Source organism: Zingiber officinale, chromosome 11B (assembly GCF_018446385.1).
Source record: "Zingiber officinale cultivar Zhangliang chromosome 11B, Zo_v1.1, whole genome shotgun sequence".
Classification (NCBI taxonomy): Eukaryota; Viridiplantae; Streptophyta; class Magnoliopsida; order Zingiberales; family Zingiberaceae; genus Zingiber; species Zingiber officinale.
The window spans coordinates 77961805-77981044 of record NC_056007.1 but is presented as its reverse complement, the minus strand read 5'-3'; the positions used below and the strand labels follow the sequence as shown (position 1 = coordinate 77981044).

Below are 19240 nucleotides of genomic sequence, written 5' to 3'. Positions count from 1 at the left end.
TATCAAAACTGTTATCGTAGCCGCTAAAAACGCGGATAAAGACAACGGTTCATAAAACTGTTGTAAAAAGTGTTGTCGTTTTAAAAAAATATTGCTCAATGACAACAGTTTTGTCAAAATCGTTGTCTTTTATATTTAATGGGGAGTTCAAAGACAACGGTTTTGGCAAAAATCGTTGTCTTTGAGTAAATACGCATCTTAGGCCGGAACGATACGGTTTCGGTATTGTATCGTGTCGTGCTGATACAATTTCGGTAATTTTTATTTATCTATAATAATGATAAGATAAATATGTTTATTGTGTATATAAAAATAAGTTATATTGATTTATTATAAGTTCTCAATTATTGAATAATTTAATATTGTTAGAAAAAATAATTAAAAATAATTTTATTTAAATAGAATTGATATATCAATAATTCAAATTAAAATGGAAGTATCTATTATAATAATAATAATAATAATAATACTAATAATACAAGATATTATTTTATATTAATAATAATTATATAAATTAACTATTTATTTATTTATTAATTAAATAATATATATTTTAAATAGTAAAAAATATCAAGTAAAAAATAAAAAAAAAATCAGAATATAAATATAATTTATTAGAATTTTTAATTTTTTTTAGAATTTTTTTATATTTTTTAAAAAATTTAAATGAAATTTAAAATAATAAAAATATATTAGAATATAAATAAGAATTATTATATATTTTTTAAAAATTTTAAATGAAATTTAAAATATTATTTTTTCAGTATATTAATTAATAAAATTTATTTAATTTACTTTAATTTTAAATATATTTTTTATATATTTTATTAGGATAATTTAACTAGATTTATAAAAGCCTCTTCGAAATATCACACATCCTCTACACATCCTCCTTAGGAATTGTTTAAATTAATAAAATAAAATAAATAATTATTAAAAACAGAAAAAAAAAAAAAAACGCGTACACGATATCGCGCCCGCCCGCGATCGATCATCGCGATCTCGCGGGAGGCGTCCGGCGACGCTTCCGATTTTGGCATCGCAGAAGGCGTCGCACTCGACGCCTTCACTGTCGAATGTGCCCGGGACGTCGCCGGAGGCGTCCCGCGTCTCCTCCAGCGCCGAAGGAGGCGTCCCGCGTCTCCTCCGGCGCCGCCGAGACGGAGACGCCTCCCGTGCCGATTTCGGCTGTCCGGCGGAACGGTAAAAATCGTCCATGCCGGACGGCACGGAACGACACTTCAAACCTTGTACCAAACAGTATGAAACTATGCCAAAAAATGAAAACAGAAACTAACATTATATTCGTGCATCAAAGTAGCTCCAAATCTTAAACAGACCGTCTCAAAGTGCTAATAGCAATTTCAGCAATGAAGTAAGCTTCAGATACATATGAATTCAGCCCCCAATTCAAGTTCTAAATCAGTAGCAGGTCATACTGTTTCAGAAAAAAACTTCAGAACCCGCATTTTCAAGTACCCGTCGTATATCTTAGCAGCTCCTGCAGGATTTCACCAGTTCGGCAGCACAGAAAGCTCCATTTGTTTTAGGAAGAAACAAAAACTCGTATATTTTGAACACGAATACATACTTTAAACACTAGATCTGAATGCTAACACTCGTACTCTAAACACTAGATCTGAATGCTAACACTCGTACTCTCTCTGATCACTGTCAGCGAGGCCTCGGGATTGGCGAAACGGGCGTCGCTGTTGCGTTGCATGCATGGGAAAGCCGAAAGCATCGAGGGAGAAAGAAGGGCACAGAGATGACGGAGATTTAGCAGCATTTCGAATAGACCGTGTAGCACTCGTTGCCTCTTTTGTTCGGGCCTTGGCCCTCGGGGCGGGACAAGGCAATGCCTCGAGGCAATGCATGCAGGAAAAGGTTCCTAGAGGCAGATTAATTTACTGCACATTTATTGCACACCGGCTGTGTGAATTAATACGATGGTGGAGTTGTAGTGGTTTCTGAATTGGCCCAGCACAGTCGGTAGGGACCGAGCTACCTTTGCCTTGATGATGGACCAATTACGAACCCCATCGAATTTAAACTATTGGAAATTCTGTGACAGACAGACATACAAACAAAAAAATAAAAATTAAAATTAAAATTAAACGAGAGGTTTTTAAATTTGATGTCCTTGGAAACTACATATAACCTGCGGCCTGCTTCGTCGCCATGTTATCACGTGCTAGCTCTTGCTATTGTCACTCGCTAGTGATTAACAAAAATATATAAATCACTCTGTAGCTTCCGTTCAATAATTATTCCCGTTCCCAATCCTCTTCTTCTTCTTCTTCTGCATCTTCGATGCGGCCGACGAAAGCGGCTCTCTGCCTGGTGCTCCTGCTGCTCTGCTTCACTTGGCTCTACTGCTCCCACAGAAGCGAGGCGACCGTCGACGCGTCTGCGGCTCGGGCGAGCGGCCTCTGGAGGAAGAGAAGTCCCGAAAATCCCTTCATCGGCAGGAGGCCCGCCCCCCACGGCGCCGCCTCCGCCGCCGGCTTGGCTGACGACAAGCGGCGCATCCCGAGCTGCCCCGATCCGCTCCACAACAGGCGATAATGATAAAGCAAATTAAGCAGTAATAATAGTAATTAGATTGTGTATAGTTGCAAGGATATATACAATGTGTAGTCGTATTAATGATATCGTTCCAATAATTAACTGTCTCGCGCTGAATTATATTGGGGAGTGAAAAGGCAACTGGCTTAATTTTGTTGCTGTTGTCCAATAATTGTTTTCTCTCTTGTCTTTGGCTAGCTATTTTTGTTGTGTTCTGATCTGTAAGGGCGGAACCATGTCTCATAATGTTATCCGGGCTTTAGAATTTGCAGCCGGAGAAAGGAAAAATGTGAGAGTAAGAGGAAGACAGCCGGGGTGACGGTGTCGCGCCGGTGCCCTAAGTACCTCCTTTATGTGTTAGTTATTATTTCAAAGATTAGTAACCGTTCGTAGAGACGGATCCAGCGAGAGGAGGAGGGAGGAGGCGACATTGACAATCGCACCTCCTTGTCGATGATGGAACCCCTAATATTATGAAATTTCACCGGTGAAGATAGAGAATATCATCTCTTGTTCCACGTAAAAATTGTTTCTGTTTAAGTTGTTGGTCATCCGTAATTTACTTCCTCCGTATTAATCTTAAAATGGATTGACAAGATGATGAAAATGAACATATTCACCTTTTGCACCATGTTCTTCAATCATGATTTCGGTTAATTAGGAATCAAGTGGTCTTGATTCTCTTAGTGTTTCTTGTAAGATTCTTTAGAAAGAGCACAAAAGACCAAATCCTCTTTTTTCACGAAAGATCCGGTCAAACAGTCAACGCGGTGGAAGAGACAAGCCCGTAAATTTCGACTAGAATTGGGACCGTTTTGGCGCCGTGTTTACTTAAATGTCGAACCGCCACATTTATGGAAAGAGGTTCAACACAGATGTTGAGTAAACACGGCGAATATTTTTAATTAAAATCAAAGCAAATTTAGTGAAACCGAACTAACTAAATTTTGTAATGCGATCAATCAGATTCTTACAATTAAAACTAAAGAAATTAAACTAATAAAAAAATGGATTAATTCTCAATTTAGTCCCTCATTATTTGACGCGGTGCTAATTTCATCCCTAATTTTTCAATTGATCAAATTTAGTCCTCCAATTTTTGAACTTTTCCCAAATTGATCCTTCCGTCCAAATTCCCGTTAAAATAGACGGGAAGACTTGTTTAACCGGTGGAAGTGACCTATGTCTTGCTTTTATTGTTGCGTTATTTCCCCATTCTGAAGATGACCTAGAAGGAGATACTAACGCCTTGTTCAGTGATAACCTTGTTCAACAATTTCGGGAGAGGTAGTATATTCTTACTGCTATTGCCATTCTTTCTCCTCTTTGATTCCATTTCACCCTTCAACAGATCTCCCCTCTCCTTTCACCATTTTTTCTTTATTATTTTAGTTTTAGCTTATCATTCATTTGTCACCGAGTTTCGTCAAGCTTATCATTCATCTGTGAGGAGGCCTTTGGAAATATCTTGATCAATGGCTAGAAATAGAATCTTGCCTTTGGAACGTCGACTTATGTGAACCAAGACGACATGCTGATGACGACGTTGACGGTGAGGGAGGTCGTTTGCTACTTGGCGCAGCTTTAACTGCCGGACTCCATGTCGACGCCTGCGAAGCAGGTGAGGGCGGAGGCGACGATGAGGGAGATGAGATTGGCGGTCGCTATGGACACTAGAATCGCAGGGTGGCACGTCAAAGGCATCAGCGGCGGTCAGCGGTGGCGTGTCAGAATCTGCGTCGAGCTCCTCACCCGGCTGCTGCTCCTCTTCCTCGACGAGCCCACCAGCGGCCTCAACAGCGCCGCCGCCTATCACATCGTCCACCGGATCGCGCTCCTCGCCCGCCGCGAGAGGATGACGATTGTCGCCACCGTCCACCAGCCCGACAGCGAGGTGTTCGACCTCTTCGATCGCCTCTGCCTCCTCGCCTATGGTAGCACCGTCTTCTTTGGCCCTGCTCCGGCGACTGCCGAGGTACCAACTCGATCTCAAAGCTCAATTAAGACTTGAATTCTCTCTTTCAACCTATGGAAATTCAGCCTTGCTCAAAATTTTCTCCAGTTCTTTGCTTCCAACGGTTTCGCCTGCCCTTCTCTGCGCAATCCTTCTGATCATTATCTCAGAACAATCAACAAAGACTTCGATATGGTCAGTGCTTCTTCTTCGCAACTTATAAACCAACAAAGGAAACAAGTTTCTAAATCTCGAACTCAATCAATGTCAGGATTAGGGAAATAGCGCAAGAATAAAAGCAACGGGTCACTTCCACCAGTTAAATAAGTCTTTCCGTCTATTTTAACAGGGATTTGGACGGAAGGATTGATTTGGAAAAACATTCGAAAATTGAAGCACTAAATTTGATCAATTGAAAAATTAGGAACGAAATCGGGACGACGTCAAATAATGAGGGACTAAATTAGGAATTATCCTAATAAAAAATATTAATTAGTTTAATAAAAATAAAAAAAATCTCAATGTTTTTATGTTTATTATTTAATAAAAAAAATCAGTTTAATCGTTTAATAAATTTTCAAAATTAAAATCGAAACCAAATTGATTTAATCAAATAATCTACATTTTAAAATAGACTTTCGAATAAATGACATGACACTGAATTTCTAAATTAGTTTAGTTGGTTATCTATGTTTAGGGTTGTAAATAAATCAAATGTTCATGAATAATTTGGTATTCGACTTGATAAAAGTTATTTATGTTCATTCAATATATACAAGATCAATTAATAAACAAACTTGAAATACTCGTTAAACTAAACAAACAAACTTGAACACATATTTGTTCAACTCGTTAATATTCGTAAACAATGTTTGTGAATAATGTTCGTGAACAATGTTCACGAATCATGTTTATTAATAAAACTCATATTCATATGCTAAATAAATAAAATAAAATAAATAAATAAGTTTGAATTATCAAGTTCAATAACTAATCAAATAAGTAAAAGTTTTAAACAATCAAACAATCTTACATTAAGAGCTCGATGACATCTTAACGAACTAAGCTTAAACCAAACTCAAGCCAAGCTTGAATTGAGAGTTCGATAACATTTAATGAAATAAACTCTAAGTCAAGTTTCAAACAAGCTCAAACTCATAAAAAATAAACCAAGCCAAGCCTGAATAATCATTTCAAAGGCTTTATTCATTTTAAACTCGTCTCGATTTGGCTCGACTATCTTATCAAATAAACTTGAACATCTCAAAAATTACTACAAGAGATTTGGAATTCAACAACATTCAATAGACAACGAGTTTTTAAAAAGCCGTTGTCTTTTTTTTTTTCCATTTAACAATGGTTTTAATAAAAACCGTTGTTGTTGGTCATTTTTTGAAAAAAAAAGATAACAGTTTTTAAAAAACCTGTCTTATATATGTCAAAGATAATAATTTTTTAAAATCCTTGTCTATGAGCTTACTTTTTAAGCCTACGATAATGATTTTAATCAACCATTGTTTATTAATATTATTTACATGATAATAGACAATAATTTTGTTAAATTGTTATCTATGTGCATGTTTTAAGATCTAAAACCATTCTCCGTGAAAAACTTACATCTAAAAATCATCTCCCCCAAAACTCAAGGATTGGATCCTCTGATCTCCTTATCCTGGTCCGCTCCGGGACTGGGATAAGGGGATTGGTGGGAGGCAATGACCCCCACCTATTAACAGGTGAGGGCCATTGCCCCCTACCAATACAAAGGTTGGATCATGAATTGGTCGGACTAGAGGATCCACCCCCAAAACTCATATACACTAACCTCCAACACTCCACGAGAAACCCATCTCCCCCAAAACCCCCCATCTCACCCAATCGCCACTCCAAGCTTCGGCTCGACGAGGGAGAGAGCACCTCGAATCCTCGATCGAAACCACTCACCTTCTCTGCCTCCCAGCACACCGCCGCCACCGAGCTCGCTGTCTCCCAGCACACGAATCAGAGCCCTACTGCAGGAAAGCTTGTCGGAGAGAAACTTGGAGGGACCCCGTTGTGTCTCGCCGATCTTGTTTGAGTGAATGAGGTATTGTCGGTCCAATTGTGCTATTTTGTTACCCTTCATTTTCTTTTTCTTATGTTTTTTGTTGAATCGGGTCTTCTTTTTGGATCTATTTCAATATTGAAACTAGATTGTGCACTTCGATTCCTAGTAATCCTCGCTGAATGGTTCATCCTTTGTGTTTCTTCCTTTGCTTAGAAGAACGTAATCATGGATTTAAGAGAGCGTAAGGTTTCAGAAAGTAAAGATATTGGTATAGGAAAGGGCACTACATATGTAGCATATTTTGATTGAATCCCGTGGGCCATTTGAAACTATTTGTTTCTTGTATCTTTCTCCTGGTCCTGCATAACAAAAATGGTTGAAATGTTCTTTGTGGTGAGTGTGAACTGAAAAGATAGTATAATGGAATAATCTTTTTTTTCAAACATATGATGATGATGTTAGAGCTTCATATGTTCTTCTGTTTGATTTCTATCTTTTGTGAGAGCAAACTATGCCCTTGTGCTACTATTTTTATGTTTATTTCGTCAATGATGATAGATTTATTATGAATGTGATGTTTGCACAAGCTGGAGCCTAGTAGTTAATTAGTAACTTTTTAGTGTAGTGACAATGACTTATAATTTAAAACATTGACTGAATCTATGTTCACATTCATCGTAGTAGGTAGATCTTTGCTCTGTTACCTTAACTTTTCAAGAATGAGGTACTTATAGTCCTTAAGGATACATTTACCTAGAAGGATGACTAAGCTTATACCTCTTAAAGGTTGCAATTTCTTGGATGGGTTGGAGATTCATGTCGCATTTGGTACTATTTGAAAATAGTCTTCATCAAAATATAGTGGAAGACAACATGCTCTTCTTGCACTTTCTCTGATTTTGTCATTGCTTCTTTTCGAACCTACACCTAGGGATGATAATGGGTCGGGTTTAAACCTGGCCCCGTATTAAACCCGTCCTGTTCGGATCGGGTTTAAAACCGGTCAAATAGGTTACAGGGCGGGCCGTTGACCAAGTTTAGAAGCGGGCTCAGAACGAGTTATGAGTTTCAATGAACCCACCCCGAACCCGCCCCATATAATAATATGAATAAATAATAATAATAATAATAATATTATTATTATTATTATTTATATATATATATATATATATATATATATATATATCAAAGTTGTCAAAGCGCTAGGCGAGGCCAAGGCGACAAGTCGGTGCCTAGCGCCTGAACGCCTAGGCGACAAAAAGCGATCGCCTGGCCACAAGGTGATAATGCATAGAAAATATATTATATATTTATATTCTTCTAAAAATCAACTATTAACAATAATAAACTATATAAACATCTAAAACAATAAAGTTTCAAGCAAAAATAAAAATAAAAATAACTCAATATTGTCAATAAAAAAACCCATCTAAATCTTATGCTAGACAATTTTATTTTTCCAAAAAAAACTAGACTTAGATCAATCATTTTCCAATTCAATCATTTCATCCCCATCACCATCCTCCACGTTTTCATCCATGTCCGAATAATAATCTTTTAACACGTCGTCATTAAACTCTCCCTGGTCAGTAGATTCTTCATCCGCTAGTGATTGTAGAGTATGAGTAGTTTGGCTTGTTGCCCTGCCTCTTCGTCCTCCCCTACCTCTGCCTCTAGAAGTTGAAGTTGAAGCTCCCCCTATAAATAGGGTTTGAGGTATGTTGTTGCCTAGTATGTCTTGTCAGTTCTTCTACTCCAGTAGCCTCTGCTACAACGTTCCATATTAAAGTATCATCATCGTCATCAAAAATAGGTTCCTCACCAGCTTCCATCATTCTAGTCAACCACTCATTATTGCAATCATTAATATTCCTCAAAACTATAGGATCTCCTTTATCCTTCTTAACCGCACGAGCCTTGAGTGTTTGATTGCACTTCATGTACACCAAATCTTGTAGTTTCTTGTGATCGAGTCTATTCCTTTTCTTTGAATGTATCTGTGCCACATATGATGGAACCATTATACTTTTAGAGTGAGTAAGCAAACTATAAATTGAAAAGAAAAGTGAAAGAAGTCATGTACTGGCATTTACTCACATGCTCAAATATGCTCCAATTCCTTTCACAACCTGAAGCACTACATGTGAGGCTAAGAACTTTGATAGCAAATTCTTTCAAATTCGGAGTACCATTGCCAAACATTTTCCACCAGTTCGCTGAAAAAACAATGTATTTCACTATTTTCATTTGATACTTAAGTTTAACTATTTAACTTTTTGGAAACAAAATACATACAAGGTGTCATTGGTTGGTCTTTATTATTCCTTGCTCTAATGGCAAATTCATTGCCGAACAATGACTCTGAGTTCTTATATACCGGCAACTCCTCCATAATAATCTTATCCCTCAGTTCAGGGCTTGGAATCAATCTTTGTATGCATGCAAACAATCCATTTGTTACTTCTGTATCCGTCTCAACTTTCGGATTGTGATAGTAAAAATACGGGTTTAAGTAATATCCCGCTGCATGCAAAGGATGATGAAGCTGACGATCCCATCTACTATCAATAATGTCCAACACATTTTTACATTTCTCTCTATTGTTATCAAAGGACTTCAGAATTGTTTCTTTTGCTCTATCTATAGCTTCATAAATATAACCCATCGCTGGCCTTGTTTCATTGTCAGCAATGCGAAGAACCATCACTAGAGGGCACATCACTTTAAGTGTGTATGTCACATTATTCCAAAAAGAAGGCATGAAAACAGTATCATTTGCCCTCTTACCCTTAGCATCCTTAGCCCACTTACTCTCTATCCACTGTGTAGATAAGAACATTCTCTTCAAAGCCTTTTGTCGTTTGTGGAGGCTTTGCAAAATGAGAAATATAGTAGCAAAGCGGGTGACTCCATGTCTTGCCAGCTCCTTATTTTCAGTACATTTTCTCATCATGTGCAAAACACTTTCATGATTGTAAATGAAGCCAACAAGAGCAATTTCTCTAGAAATAGTCTTTCGAACCACCTCAATTTTGCCAATATCCTCTAGCATCAAATCAATGCAATGAGCAGCACATGGAGTCCAAAACAAATTCGGTCTTTTTGCCTGTAAAAGCTTGCCTACAAAAAAATAAAAAGTAAAAGAAGGTCGACATAAACATATTCATTTATCAGTGAGGAAAAAATGAATGAACATTCACCAATCAAATAAATATTAAATAGTAGAGTTCGTTAACTTTACATACCAGCTAAAACATAATTGCTGCCATATCTGAAATCACTTGCACAACATTTTTCTCCCCCACACGTTCTACAAATCTATCAAGCAACTCATATAGTAGGGTTCCAGTCTTGACATGGGCAGATGTATCCACAGATTCCAAGAACATTGTTCCTTTGGGTGAATTAACCAAAAAGTTGATCAATGTCCTCTGTTTCCTATCAGTCCATCCATCAGACATAATTGAGCAACCATATTTCTCACATTCATCTCTGTTTTCTTTCAACAACTCATTTGTGTAGACAATTTCCTTCTGTAAAAGGGGTACCCTCAATTCATGATAACTTGGTGGTTTCAAATTCGGCCCATACTGACCTATGTCTTCAATCATTTCCTTGAAGCTATCTAAATGGGCAGCATTGAAAGAAATCGCAGCTTGATACATGAAACGGGCTATCTTTTGAACTGTTCGATCTCTAAGCTCTTTGTCACATGCATCATTTATGCTTGTTTGCCTCAATTCCCCCCGTTGGTTTTCTTCTTCGTAATAAAGAGGTCCATTGGCCCTTTAACACTACCACTCCCAATCTCCTCTGTCGAAGTCAAACTTCGCTTTTTGCTTTCTTTAGAACTTGGTTGTACTGCCTGTGCATCTTCTTCATCTTCATCGACATAAAGAAAGCAAAAATCTTGCTTCATTCCGCCACAAGCTCGCAACGTTTGTTTCTTCTTTTCATTCATATAGTTCAACAGTTCATCACGGACACTTTGTGGGCATTCTTTGCATTTTCTAACATTTTTTGAATTTCCAGCAATATGTTGTTTGGCTCGAAAAATTCCTCCATTGGAAGTGAACCCACAAAACCTACATGTCACACTATTAGAATCTTTCGAGTTTTTCAAATAACAATGCTTCCAACCAGGGTCTCTCTTATTATCATCGTCTGATTGTGTGTTTTGATTTTCTGATTGCTGTTGAGAAGCCATACCTAATTGACAAGAACAACTTAACAAGGGGACCGATTAGTATTGACAAGAACAAAACTTAACAAGGGAGTCGATTGGTAATATACTAATAATATATGATAGTAAATAAGTATTGGACAATTTGGACAGGATCAAAGGAACTTACGTCTTGCAGGCAGCCTGCACGAAACTTCAGAGTATGAGGAAAAGGTCCACGGGCAGAGGAGAAACTATGGAAAAATGTCGCTGAAGCAGTGAAGCTTCGAATCAATTTCAAAGGAAATAGGGAAGACGAGACGTACCGTCGTGCATGTAGAGAATTTGTATCGTCTCTTGCCCATAGAGAAGTGGAAATTAATCATGGGCTGGACTTCTATGGGCTTTGGGTGATTAGGTCATTAAAAAAAAAAATCCTCGTACCCTAGTGGAAAGGCGATGCCTTTCCACCGCTTTGCGCCTCGAGCAAAGGGAGACAAAAGCGCAGCAGGAGCTCGCCTGGCCATCCTCGACGCCCGATGGTTCCCTGAGGCGATGCAACCTCGCCCAACGCCTGAGGCGCGCCTCATGCTCGCCTTTGACAACTTTGATATATATATATATATATATATAAACTTAGCGGGTTGGCAGGTCCAACCCTCTCGAACTCACCGGGTTTTGAGCGGATTCGGGGCGGGGCGGGTCCAAGTTCAGGTTCATTTTTTCTGACAAAGCGAGTTTTGGGATTAGCCAAATCCGACCTGAACCCGCCCCGTTGCCATCCTTACATGCACCTATCTATATACTTGATGAGGTATTAATAATTTGTTTCAGTTATTATATCCATGAACTTGTTTTATATATAGAGTATTTCTCACGTGTGGTTTTTCTATTTGTTGATAAAATCTAGTTTAAATGTTTTAATTAATCTCAGTTATTATATCCACAAATTTAATTACTTTCTACTTGATATATGATTCATTTGGTTTATAATTTAAAACATTGATTTCAAAGATAAACAAATGAGCAGGTGAATTACCTTTTTACTTAAATAGTTGTTCCTGTGTTGTGTATCACTTCATTTCTTCTAAGTGTAGGGCATTAATGATGTGACATTATGCTTAAAACCATAATGACTCATTTAATTTATTTCTTTCTAACTAATGCTCATGTATGCAGATTATTCTGATTCTCATCACGACGAATTTTTCTTATTGTTAATTTTTTGGTTAAGAGAAAGGGATATTCATACACGTAATTATTCTGATTCCAAATTTAATCGAGTATGACTAATAAACCTAATAACAGAAAAAACAACAAATAAAACCAGTCTGTAGCTGTGTCATGTGATTTATACTTGGCTAAGCAAAGTTATTTTCAAATACGTGTAAGTGTTTTTATTTTACGTTTTATGGCATTTGGTGCACCTTGTATGTTAGTCCCACAGTAGTGGCTTGTTATAATAGTCATTTAACTTGCTCCAAGGGTTTTTTCGCAACCCATAGTAGTGGCTTGCACGGACAAAATGGTCTAACTCATATCTCCTCGAACGTTCTTATTAATTATTTGCTCATTCAATTTTCTTTTTTAGAAAAGAAAAAATTTGACAGGCTTGGCTTCTTATTTGCTGCTTTGATTTAACTAATACTTACTTTTTCTTGCCACATGAATCCAATTGGCAGCATTCACATTAAAGCATATTTTTTTTACCTTCTGCTTAGAGCACTTCTTGTTTACATTTGAACTGCGCTTGTTTATTCCCATTTTTTATGCTATCGTTGTTATTGAATTTTATTAAAATCATGTGATTTTTGTTTTCACAGGTAGAAAATGATATCTTAGAAGATACACATGAGTGGAAATTTGATCCAATAATACAAGATATTTTAGAATTCGTATACGCGATTCTCTATCTTTTGTCGTACTGTATAATTTTGTAAACTTGACTTAGAAATTTGTGGAATATGACTACATACTTTTTGGTTTAATTATTGGTAGATTATGAGTCTATTGATGACAAGTTCATTGTAATTCATGCATGTAAGTTCTTGATCAATGATGCTTTGATGATGTTTCGATTGATTTTATATAAGGTTTGATTGATATATAGTTCTAAGAGTGTTAGTCCAATATTTTTAATTATTTAAATAATTTATATTTTAAATATAAAACAACAGTTTTATAAATGTATTATTTAAATAAGATAATAGTTTTAAAATGATGCAAAATACAACCAAAGATAATGGATTTAAACTACTATCAAACGACTGTCTATTGGAAATGTGAATGGAATCAATAAATGGAGACGAAGAGATTTTATTGTGTATGGGTTTAGTCCCACATTAGAAGTCTATTGATTTTATTATTGGTTTAAATTATGACACATGCATTGATGTTGCATGGAGAGAGACTCTCACGTGTGAGTGCACAGGGGTGGGTGTAAATTTAGGGTCCGGATTGTATTGAATCAAGGTTAACTCTTGTGCGAGCACGACCTGCGTATGTCGAATGGTAGATCGGTCGAGGTAAAATTTGTCCAAAAGAATAAACTAACATATTGTCACTTGAATATCTTTTTGCTACATGCTCAAGAGTATAACGGAAACATTAATGTGAAATTAATGGTGAATTTGTAACGTCTTGACATTAATGGCAGCATTAAACTCATTAATGGTGATTTCGTAACATCTCAGTATTAATAGTGACATTAAACTCATTTGATCCGGAGGTAAATTAGGGCATGAGAAGTAAATAGAGAGGGGGTCAGGGGCATTTTCGGGATGGAGGATTGCTAGGGTTGAGGGGTTTTTTTGGGAAGCGACGTTCACAGCAGAGAGAAGGAGGCTTGCTCGCGTTGGGGGATTCTCAGCATGGCGGAAGAACCTCTCCTCTCTCTCGGCTGGAAGGAGCCTCCCGATGGCTCTCTTTTCCTTCGCCGGGAAGCCATCATCGGCTATCATCTGATCGTCGCCATGGAGAGACCGCCGTCGCCGATCCACGCCGCCGACGACATGGTCGAGTCACCATCGTCCACGCCTCACGCTGGCAATCGACTCACGCCAGGCCTCACTGCGTCGCCACCTCCCCCACCGTCGTGCCGCTCCGTCGGCTGCCGTCGGCGGGCAGCACTTCCAGTCGGTGGCCGATAACTGCTGGCATAATACCGAATACATCCACGCGCTTTCACTCGGCCGCTGCAACCAGCTGCCTTTCCGGCTGCGAATTACTGGCGCTTTGGCGCTTGCTGCCATCCGGCAATTTTTTGCCTACCAGCGTCAGCCACGGCTGATTCTGCCTTTCAGCTGACTCGCCCGATAGTCATGAATAATCTCACTCTCACTACTGCTTTTAGTAGATACCGTCACCTTCCGGTGCCGGGGTTCTATTATTTGGGTAATTCTGCCATCGAGGTATTTTACCTTTGCATCGCTATCATCATGGTGGGTTATTGGTTTATCCTCGCGTGCCGTGTTCCGCTGCGAGCCATTGTCGTATTTCGCGAGCCAAGGTGGTAGTCGGACAAGGCATCATCCTACGGATCCATATCGCGTCCGACTCCCGGAGCTACTCACCGAGCGGACATTTATCTACTATTCAGAGCCGCGACGACTCGATCGATATCCCGACCAACCCATTCATCCATCCGAGGGCGCCCCCCGGGCCAGGGTACGTTCTCGTACTCGGTGTCTGTTCATTTTATTGCTATACTATTATGCGGATACTCATATATCTGTGGGATTCGCCTCGAGCACCGAGTACGGTAGGGGCGACGTCCGGCCGGATCTGCAATCGATTAATGGGAGGATTTTGACGATCTGATGTGTGACTAGGTCGTGGGGATGCGTCAGCCTTCGAGACCGTCCTGCCGTGATTGCGTCTTCTCAGCTTCCGACGGATCAAAATGGCGTAAATGCGTGGGAATCGCGATGCGGGCGTAGCAGATGGGCGGCCTTGGGAAGTCTATCACCTGTGACCTGAGTCAGTCTTTTCCGTTATTTGTTCTCGATTGGTTATGGTCTATAGTAGTTCTTGAGCCAAGGCCCCAGGAGCCGCTGACCGCCGACCGGACGTGCCGAGGTTTATATCCCAAAGGCTCAAGGCGAGAGTTGGCTTACCACCGTAGGTTTATATCAGCATGTGCTCACCCTCGTCGTGGTCTGCCGAGTGGTTTTATATCTGATAGTCCTCTGTGTCATGAAGGAGTAAAGTTTTCGTAGAGTATATCGAGTCAGGCTCGGCGAGGCAAGGCAGGAAGACAAGTCTGTAGACGGGGAGGATTATATCTCCGCTCGCCGACTCGTCGCGAGTGAACGAACCCAAGCCGATCGACGCCAGTCGACGGGATTATATACTGAGCGCGCTGCCACCGGTTCCATGGTGAACCCGGAGCCGGCCGGGCGCCGAGTATTATATCGGCGAGGGGTGGGCTCGATGGTGAACCCGGTGACCCGCCGGTTGCGGTAGGGCACGGTTACGTACGATTATCTGTCAGGCAGCGAGCCTTCTGGGGCTCGATGTAAGGCGAGCCCTGGCGGTAGGCAGTAGTACCGGGAGGATTATATCGAGCCCGCCCATGGGCGCTGCACCAGTGATGGCAGCAGAGGATTATACAGCCGCCAGCTCGATGAGACAGACGTGTGGGCGTTCGCTAGGAGGATTATACGCCGGGGCCCCAGACTGCAAGTGAGATGCTTCGCCCGAGGGCTCCGATGGACGGTTCTGAGCGACGCCCGAGCCGATGCATGCGGCACGATTTCCGTGAGTCGATCAGGAGATTATATGAGCAGAATCATCACACTCGCCCGCCGACTGCAGACGGACCAAGGGACCATCTATATCTATATCCCGTTCGTCGACCGGTCAGGTGGTCTTTGATTCGAGACACGGATATCGCAGACCATCATGATCTCCTCCTGTCGACGTCGGAGCATATCTATTCTTCCGGTGTCTGGCGATGCCGTCAGGTCATCACACCGTTATCCACCGTCGCCGTCGCAGTGACGCCCAGCATCATATCCGACCGATCGACATCATCCCGGTCCGCCCGACATTTATTCGACCGATCGACTCATTGGTCGTCCGGTCCGGCCAGATGACTTGACTTTATCAAATAGATCCCGTGCCATCGGACATGTCAGTTCGCGCACAGACCGTAGTTTTATCTGTCGCAGCGCAGATCATTGCCGAGATTTATCCGACCGATCGACATCATTCCGGTCATACGTATCGTCCGCCCGGCATTTATTCGACCGATCGACATCATTCCGGTCGCTCGATCAACATCATTCCGGTCGCACGCGCAGCATCGCCCGCCCCGCATCTATCCATCCGATCGCCATCATTTCGATCGCTCGCAACCTTTCCTTGCCGATCGATCGATCGATCTAGCGCCGCCGAGGTAATGTACAAGTGTGCCATGCTGAGAGGTATCAGTCAGACACTGATGTTTGCTTGCAATGTCTGATGGTGGTGCCTCATTCATTCTATGAGTCGGCATTGGACCGATTACAGACTTGGTCCGCTCTGTATCGTTACCATCTCCTACGACACCATTATTATAGCGACCGCTCGAGCTACATTATATTATTGGTTTAGCGATTTGGCTTTGACATCGAGAGTGGTTCAACTCTTTGCGATAGACTTGTCTAGTCAGTCGGACTTGCACCTCCTTCGACTAGACTCGAGGGGGAGGCTTGTGATCCGGAGGTAAATTAGGGCATGAGAAGTAAATAGAGAAGTGGTCAGGGGCATTTTCGGGATTGAGGATTGCTAGGGCTGAGGGGTATTTTTGGGAAGCGCCGTTCACAGCAGCAGAAAAAAGGAGGCTTGCTCGCGCTTTTGGGATTCCTCCAAGCCATGCCTGGGAAGAACTCCTTCTCCTCTCCCTCTCGTGGGAGCAGGAGCATCGGTGGCTCTCTTTCTCCTCGGGGTCACCTAGATCGTGCGCGATCGCTTCATCAGCCGCGGCGCGCGTCCCCGGTTACGATCGGCGTGCCGACGGCTCTCGACATTGTATTCGTACGCAGCGCCACAAGGACGTCACTCGCTCGGTTTCAATGATTGTCTGGGCGACCAGGGTCAAGCCGCAATCCGTGCGCTGCGCCCCAAGGCCGTCGTAGCGCCATTGACCCGTAGCCGCTCGCAACGGCACGGTTACCAAGACTGTCTCTCTCACCATCGTCAGCTCCTTCCATCAGCTACTACCGACGAGACTTTTTCCTGGCGCAGCACACGTACTACGACGCTTTTACATACTTACATGTGCTAACCGCGGCTATATTGTCATGGCTGGAGGCCGGCATTCTTGATGCTGCCAGTGATAATCAGACTCTTGCATGATGTTTTTACTACCCTTCACCGTCACCCCTAGGTCACCTCCTTGCATTGTTGCACTATAGAATTTCCGTCGACTCATCATCAAGATTGTAGAGGTATATGGTGTCCTTATCCGTTGTTCTGGGTGTTATTGGGTTTGCTCACGACGAGCAGCCATTGTCGACGGAAACCCCGGCTGCCCGTATTTGCCTGCGATGCTCTCGTAGTGTCTCTGAGAAGCATCATCCCTACGGATTTCCATATCGTCAGCGAGACGACAGAAGCCCGACTACCTACAGCCGCGGACATTTATCTATTGTTGAGCGGCATTCGATCGATATCGACCAACCCATTTCATCCGTAGAGCCCCACAGGCGAGTGCGTTCGTGCTGATTATACATTCATTTTATTACTATACTATTATGCGGATACTCATATGTTTGTAGAGTTCGCCGCAAAGGCACCAGTACCGGGCGGAAGCGACGTCCTTCGGATCTGATCTGATTGGCCAGGAGGATTTCGGCAATCGGTCGGCCGGCGGACAACTCATCAGCGGGTCGTCGAATGCGATTAACCTTCCGAACGGCAGGTTCATCTTCTCAGCTTCCCGACAGGATCATCATTAATAATGATTTCATAACGTCTCGACATTAATGAAGACATTAAATTCATTAATGACAACATTAAACCCAACATTAAATGATCATAATTTGATCATTTATTGCAGGCAAGGTGAGAACTCCTATATAAGGAGGCTGGATCTTGAACAAAGAGTAGAGCGGAAGATAAGCGAAAGAGAAAGCGAGACGAAGAGCAAGGAGCGAACCTCTGTCTACTCGTGTTCTCTCAAAAAACTCTCTCAGTCGTGCATTCGCTTGGCTGAACTACTCGTGATAGCACTCAGGTGCATTCTCAGTTCGCCACGAACAACTAGTGCTTGGTTGTGTTCATGGTTTTGCCGTTGTATCCTGGGAATCATACGACCTGAGAGAACCTTGAAGTACAGCCGGAGGTGGGGGGTGAATCAGTTTCAAGGAAACTGCGTTAAGCGCAGGACTCGACATCTTACTCGATGAATTCTCTTTCCGACTCGACGATCGACTCCCGATATTACTACGCACTGCATCGACTCCGTGACACGGATCATTGGAAGCTTGGCAGAACCAACCCCAATGACAGCTTGAGATTATTAGCTCAGGTCATCTCGACAGATAAGTTAGAATTGATTTTGTGTAATTTCAATTCAGTTAATTCCCTAATATCTCCGACAACAGATTGTCCAATAATCTTGAAACATAGTCGATGCTATTGAGATAGCCACAGAACAGAATGTTGAGATGCAACAGATTCAACACATGTAGGCCCCCTCTGCCCCGATTGGAACTGTGTCAATCAGTCATGAGAAAAAACTAGAGAAGTTCAGTGGATTGAACTTCAAGAGGTGACAACAGAAGATGCTCTTCTACCCGACCACACTCAATCTGGCTCGGTTCTTGACTGATGACCCTCCCAAGCGCGCTGAGGATGCCGATGTGCAAACCATCAGTGCAGTGGAGGTATGAACTCATTCTGAGTTCCTTTGTCGAAACTACATCCTCAACTGCCTTGTCGACTCGCTGTACGTTGTGTATAGCATGAAGAGAACGACTAAGGAGCTGTGGGAGTCACTGGACAAGAAGAAGCCTCCTCCGGTACGGAAGGATTTTAAGAACTACCAAGCAAGGAGATGAATGTGGAGGAACTCATTGTTAGACTTTTCGAAGAAGACAACAAAAGTTCGAGAGGAAATTGTTCTCTCATGCTACGTGAAAGCTAACGGTCACAAGCAAATACTCTCGAAATAGAAGAACCCCAAGTCTTCCAAGATGTGACCAGGAGGCATCAACAAGAAGAAGTTCTCTCGAGAAGTGCTTCTGTGACAAAGTATGTCACAAATCTTGAGTCGCGGTCACGAAGAAGAAGCAGAGGCCAACTTGAAGGAGAGACCAGAAATGACCGCGTGAGCGTGCCCAGACACGGTGTTCAAACCTACTGTATGGTGGATCGTACCGAGCCACTAGACATGTGTCTGCAATAGATGCTCCACGATTGAAGAAGTGAGAACTCAGCAACCTCAGACATCATAGGCCAATGAAAGGTGGTGCTAAAGATAACCTCGGGTAAGGACTTTACTTTGAACAATGTGCTGTATGTT

General features: G+C 41.5%; 1 long non-coding RNA gene across 1 annotated transcript; it reads left to right on the top strand.

Moving 5' to 3' along the window:
- The first annotated feature begins 6202 nt into the window (after nucleotides 1-6202).
- Nucleotides 6203-12762, top strand: LOC122033602. The gene is made up of 2 exons (XR_006126589.1): nucleotides 6203-6608; nucleotides 12555-12762. It is a non-coding gene; the product is annotated as an uncharacterized LOC122033602 (long non-coding RNA).
- The last annotated feature ends 6478 nt before the right edge of the window (nucleotides 12763-19240 follow it).